This window comes from Microtus ochrogaster, chromosome 1 (genome assembly GCF_000317375.1).
Source record: "Microtus ochrogaster isolate Prairie Vole_2 chromosome 1, MicOch1.0, whole genome shotgun sequence".
NCBI classification, from domain to species: domain Eukaryota; kingdom Metazoa; phylum Chordata; class Mammalia; order Rodentia; family Cricetidae; genus Microtus; species Microtus ochrogaster.
The window spans coordinates 121,649,632-121,656,557 of record NC_022009.1 but is presented as its reverse complement, the minus strand read 5'-3'; the positions used below and the strand labels follow the sequence as shown (position 1 = coordinate 121,656,557).

The 6,926-nt window shown below is 33.6% G+C and overlaps 1 protein-coding gene across 4 annotated transcripts in view; it reads left to right on the top strand.

Moving 5' to 3' along the window:
• Gria2 (glutamate ionotropic receptor AMPA type subunit 2) overlaps nucleotides 1-6,605 on the top strand; it is a 120,838-nt gene extending 114,233 nt beyond the window's left edge. For all 4 annotated transcript variants that reach the window (XM_005344130.3, XM_005344129.3, XM_005344134.3 and 1 more), the window contains one exon: nucleotides 1-6,605. This exon is cut by the window's left edge and continues 487 nt beyond it. The gene's annotated coding sequence lies outside the window, so the exon portion shown is untranslated.
• The last annotated feature ends 321 nt before the right edge of the window (nucleotides 6,606-6,926 follow it).

Here is a 6,926-nt window from a genome sequence, read left to right as displayed (position 1 = left end):
ACACCAACTGCATCAAGATGTGACCTGTTTTATAAAAAAAAAAAAAGAAAGAAAGAAAAAAAAACATTTAAAGTAAAAAAAATATTTTTAGGTATTTTCACAGACAAACTGGCTTTTAAATAAATTTGCTTCCAAACTGGTTGGTTAAGACAAACAAACAAAAAGTCAAACTGAGTGGGAAGTGATTGAGAAAAGGTCCACGATATCAGTTCCGTATTTTTCAAAGCCAAATATGTAAATGCTGAGGAAGGAAACAGAGGAGAGTCCAGTCTTGTAATTTAATATTGTTATTAAAACTTTAATGTATCCTATTCTTTAACATTTGGTGTTAATATGAAACTACTTGGCAATGCTTGACATTTGAAATAAACATTTTTCTATTGTTTTATTTGCAAGTGGTCAAATTAATTTTGCTTAGCTACAGTTTGGTCATAAATCCCATGAGTTTAAAGACATTAATATGTAGTCTTTAGGATTCCAAAGAAAAGGGTCCTCCTCTAAAAGGCAGGAAGATTTCTTTATTTTTTTCAGGTAGGAATTTTCCCTAAATAGTAGATCTAAAACTATTTTTGTTCTGTAAATCATGCTATGTATAATAAAGTATCTCTTAACTAAAAAGCATTTAATCTATATAGATAAATGCTTATAGATTTAAAAACCAAATTTATAAGCAAATATCTGAATGCCTAAATTTCCAGCACTGAAATGTTTACGCTTACAGAGGGGCAGTAGTCACTATCAATGAAGTCAAAAATACCTTGAAGGGAGCTGTTCAGATATTTGCACACTGGCCAAATTCTCTAATCTATGTATACATTTTTAGTTTTAAAATTATAAGAACTAACATCGGTGTTTGAATACTTTAGTCACCTACAATATAGCTTCTTTCCATTTCTATCTATAAAATCAACCATAATATATTATTTTTATTTATGCCTCAGGTAGAATGAGCACTTTAATATGTCTAATATGGATATTATCCCATCTCTGTAACTTCCTACTAAAGGGATTATATTGCTCTAGTTCATAGATTTAAGTCAACTATATTTCCTTCATTAAAATGATTATTATTTCCACTAATGTCCTCCAAATAAATTTACTTTAGTGTTAAAAAGCAACTGACACCCAGTAGTTACCTTAAAGATTTATAATTGCAATTTTTTTCTCTTAAAAATTTCTGTGTAATATTTGGTGTCTGACCAAGTGCTTTGTAGAGCTTCTCTATTGGTCATTTTCAAAGACAAGGATGGGAATTCTAAGACGTAGCAGTAGCCACTTGCATTTTACACAGTAGCATGCAGCTTCTTGAAAATCTGCACTAAATTTTGCTATCCCTTCTGCAAATTCCACAGTCATACAAAATAATCTTAGCACGTTACTCATCAGGGATATTGGAGGTACATTTTGAGTTTTAATAATAAATGCTAGAATGACCAAATTGCAGACTAATTATTTCCATATTGTACTTACAATGAGTTTTTAAAAATTATGAAAGAGATGACTATATACAATCAATGCTATTTATTGTACCTCTGGGCCCTACTCTTCCAAAAATTGAACTTATCAATTTTCTCTGTCAAGCTTGAACTAATGTAAATAATTGAAATAATGTAAAGTTATATTTTCATGTTTTTATAGATATGACATGACACGAATACATAATGTATGAGTATCTCAAGTGTGAATAATGTTGATTGGCTAATGCAGAGCTCAGTTATAGGCAGTAAAACCTAGTTCAATATCCATGTAACAGTGTATCAGTTTATTGCTGTATAGATGTGTCTGTGTGCATTTAAGTGATAAGTGCTCCAATAAGAGTGATGACAGCTGTCTAGAGGTTTTTTTTATTCATTTTATATAAGCTGTTATGGAAAGACCAAAATGTTTATGAACTATTCTTATGTAAATTTACAACTGCCCTTCACTGTACTTTTTGCTTACAGTATAGGGCCTTGTTCTCTGCTGTGTTAAGTGGGTGACACACTCCAAGGAGACATACAATCTCTACAACTTCTATTGAAGATGCTTGGATTTCCAATTTTTCATGCGTGCTATGTCAGAAAATGCTTTTAATTTTATTTTTAAACATAACATCTGATGGTTTTTTCAGAGTGTTGTGAAACTTCAGTCATACATAAAATATGTTCTTATATAAAGTCAAGATCCTTTTTTTTTGGGTTTTTACTTAATAGTACATCAATCTAAGAATGAGAAGCCAAATAAGTGTATCTTATATTATCCCCAAATAAATCCAGATGTTTCTAGTAAAAGAGGGGAATCTCTGCTCAGTTTGTCAGCTATGTATGAAGAGAATAAAATTAGAATGTCTTTTGAAATTTAAAATAGGATGATTAGTAATTCTGATATTCCACACCCATAGTCATTGAGGGCTTTGGGCATATATGGAAGTGTGGCTAATGAGTTTGTAATATGCTCCATTGATAAAATGCCATGTTTTGTATCAGCCATCCTACTGTGCCATCATCGCATCTGCTATGGTACTCACATTAAAAAGCAGGAAAGCAACTCGCTTTAAAATATTTATGGTTTGATATTTAAACATTGTCCATTTATTTTGACTTAAAGAAAAATTCTTTCCATTCTAACTTTTATTCACAAAGCCGGTCATTTGAACCCAATCCTGTTAACATGTTCTCTAAAGTTATTCTAACATTATAGCTCTTCAGACTTGCCCATAAATTTATAAAACTTTTATACTTAAATGTATCAAATATTTAACACATGAATATATGGGTGCATCTGCTTAAAGCACAGTCATTTTACATTACAAGTCTCTAAACGCTGTGGATATTTTGATGGATCATGATACCACACTGAGAATAAGCAGAGAATTACTACCAGTATTTCTACGAAAATATTTCCAGTACCTACCATGCCTTGATTATGTCAATCATTTTTTATTTTTAATAAGCACACGCGTGTGTATCTGGTGTGGGAAGTGCAGATTGAGTATAAGTGTCTGCTGGTAGCTAAGGTGAGCCCAGATGCACCAGACCTAGAACAGGAGTTATTAATATTTGTGAGCTCCCATGATGGGTTTGGGAAAACGAATCTGGAGCAACAGCAAGTGTGCTCTCTCAGTGACTGAGTAATTCCTTAGCCCCATAATATTATTTTTTAAAAAGGTTTTTTTTTTAACCTCTTGCAGTTCATTTAGACTGTGATACACCAATTTCTCCACTTTCTCCCTTTCTTTATCTCGTGGCATTCTGGAGGTACTTGTCTGTATGATTAGAGTTACCCAAGGACTTCTCTTGTGGATGAGTTTCGATGTATTTAAACTTGTTTTCTGCTGATCAAGTTGATTGTGCCTTACTTTTGGGTGGTCCACTAGTCTGTCTTGTGAAAGACAGTGCAGTTGTCAATTCAAAGGTACCTTTTTGGTTTTTTACTTTTAACTCATATGGAATAAGCAGGGGTTTGATGGAATGACTTACAAAAATTCTTTATCACATCAACATTAGTTGGAAATACCTACACCAACAATAGTACAGTGCTGATTTTGGACAGTAAGATTAAATAAACTTGACAAACTTTATGAATAGATTCACAGGAAGCTTACTAAAGGAAGTGTCCGAAAGTTTCACATGTGCTTTAGAAATGGAAAAATGGTACAAGGTGCTTTGGCACTTAACACTGGTTCATTTTACAACACCATCATGGACGATGGGTAAGTATGCTCACACTGCTCTGGTATGCTCAATAAAAGCTTGAGGAAGAACTGGGTGGTCTGTAACATATCGAATTAAATCTTTTTTTTTTTTTTAAAAAAAAGGCTTTTAATGACTTGTCTTGGTTAAAGCATAGCACAGGCCATTTTGTTAAATACACAATAATAACATTGTATGTTTTAAAAGAGCAAACCAGCACACAATACTCCAAGTAACTATGGTTCAAATCTACTCATGTAAACATGCCACAAGCTCTAAGGGAAATGTCCAGAGCTAATCTGGATCAGAAAGAATTTGTGAATGCTTCATGTCCTTTCTCTATGTAACACCTTCTTGCTTTACATTTTAAATTCTCTTTGAACCCTTAGATACAGCTGACACTTTTCATTTGTTATACTTCAGGTGGTCCTGCAGGGTTTAAGTTTTGTTTATCTTATGCCATCATATCCCTTCCCTATGTCTTCCATCTAAGCTTTACTTGCCTCATGAGAGATTTTGTTTTGAGAGTATTTGCAATGCAGGTCACTTTGTCAGAAATAGGCACGATGCTTTCCAAGTCTTTTTAATGACAAAGGATTAGGAATTTCTCAAATGAAGTAGAAAGTTTCTGCTTGGCTCCACGGATGCCTCACCCACATATCCTGACCCAACCCTTGCCGATTTGGTACATTCCTCCATGCACTGAAAACCTTCGCAATCTGGGGAGTGCCTGGAGGACTTGGGGTGCTCGGATGAGGCAGGAAGAATGAGAATGCTGCCTTATGTTTTCCCATCAGGGCTTAGGAAAGCCACCTCACCATTAACACAGCCTGTTCTTTATGCTAATTCAACTCCCTAGGATTTTAAGACTTCTTTGCCCTTTCTCTCACTAAGTAAAGAATAAGCTAATTTTTCTATTCAACAGCCAAACTCCTTTCAGATATGAATAAACTCGGTTTTATTTATTATGCCTGAATTTACTGAATAAATTTGGTCATTTTCTCTCTTTCTTTTTCCTTTCAGGTTAATGTGCCAATTTCATTTTACTGTAAATTGGAATGTGGGGGAGTGGATTAAACTCTTGGGAGGGAGTCAAGTCCAGGACTCTAGCTTTTCCTTCCCCATTTCCCTCACCTCTCTGTGTCTCCTCACCTGGAGTATGTGGATACTAGCACAGTTTCCCCGGAATGATGAAAGGAAAGACTCTATCTTTTGTTAAATGATGCTTGAAGAAGCAGGCTCATGCATGGGAGTGCCACTCAGTGCAAAAAAAAAGTCTTTGTTATTCGGTTATAAATGGTTTTTATCATCTTAAGACGCTAGTCAGTTTTACCTGAGAGCATCCATTCATAACTCACTAATTTGCCCATTTTCGCTAAGAAATGCTTATTGAATCTATTCTTAAGTAGTATTTATTAAAGATAAGCGCTAAATTCAAAGCCTGTATTCTTAAGAAGTTTCATGCTTCTGATGAGTTCCCAGTCACACAGAAAAAATGTGGATTCAGAATTATTCTCGGAGAACTAAGAATGAGGTCTCCACTCCACCAGAACTTATTCTTTAACGCAGGACAGTGGTCTGGTAACATTCATCAGAAACCTTCCCTGACATGGACTCAAATTTCCCACTCAAAGAAAGCTTATATATTATAAGTTGCTCCCTTCTGTTCTACCTCTGTTCTCACAGAGTCAAATTCAGTTTATCAATAAACACCACAATTTCACTATGCTAACCTTTGCCTCCTACATAGTTTAGCTTACGTGTACCTAAAATCCATCTCACTTGATATGTGTATTTTGTATGGCCTTTGAAGAATCTTGAGTCCATAGAGAAACAGTATATTGCGATCAAATGGCAACTGAAATTTAAATGACAGCAGATAATTTCCCAACCATGAATTCAGAATCCCAACAATTCAGAATTTATCAATGCAAATGGTTAAAAGAAGATAGCAATATTTATTATTCTTTAATTTATTTCTTTTGTATTAAATCATACATGAACTCAAGAGAACTAGTTTGCTTAAAATGAGAAAGATTTTAGAAGAATTAACAGTTTCAATTTACATATATATATATATGATTTAGGAGTGCACATGTTAAAGTCACTTATTTCAATCATTGCCACTCATTATGTTACTAGTAATAATAGGTAAAACTACATTTGCTAAGCATCAGAATCAATCTCAATTAAAAATTAAGAAATGCATATTTTCCATTTATTTTATTCAACTTTTCATAATACAATTTACAGGTTTTTCAGAAATCTACAATATTTTTCTCAGCATCTTTTGGTCAAAAATTTTTTGATATAAAAATTCCTATTGTTATAGGAGTTTTGTGATTTAAATTTTGGATGTATTGGATTCCTACCTAAAGAAGCACTTTTGTGTAAATCCACAGGTTTATGAAACAGCACCATGGGAATGATTAGCAAGGGCCTTGAAACAAATACGTAGACTGTCGAAGTCAAAAGTACCAACACCTAACATTCTTACTTGGCCTCTGCTTTCTGGTCTTCAGCTCCATTCCCGAGTCAAACCCTGTTTGGGTGGTTGGTGAACAAATTATAGAATATTTTTATTCATCTAAACCATATGTCTTGTAGACAGGTACAACAACACATTGCACGGGGTTCCCAGGTCATAGCTGTCACGTGCTCTCGGTATGTCCTCACACAGCTGTGCCTTACTTCCCAGGAGTGAGTGCAGATTAGCAGTGCCACTGTCACTTCTACTTAGGTTACTTTTAGAATGAAATGCAATTTTGGATTTATCATTGTACTTAATCTGTATCTTAAAAGGTTGTCAAGTCTGTTTATATGCCTTATTGTGTTAGCTATTCGTGTTAATGAGACAAACGTGTCTGTTCATTTTGATTTAATGTTTTTTGTGTGTTTCTGTGTGTGTATGTTCATGTGTGTATTAAAAATATTCCATAATGTCTGTAGTATTTATTCTTATAATTATTCATAACATTATTAAAATACATTCTCAGTTTCTAAGTTTGAAACACGTTAAATAATTTATAATACATTGTCATGACTAATTAAAAAGAGCTTAACAAATCAATAAATTTTGTAATTTGAGAACATGAGTCAAAGTCACCAAACCCGAAACCAGAATCCTGCATTTACACTCATAAATTTTAGTTTGTTAGATCAGAAAACAGTAATATATGTGTTTGCAGCTTATGTAAGTTTGCATATAAAAGATGCATTAATAAGTGAATTCCAAGGCAGAGGAATAGTTTTGTG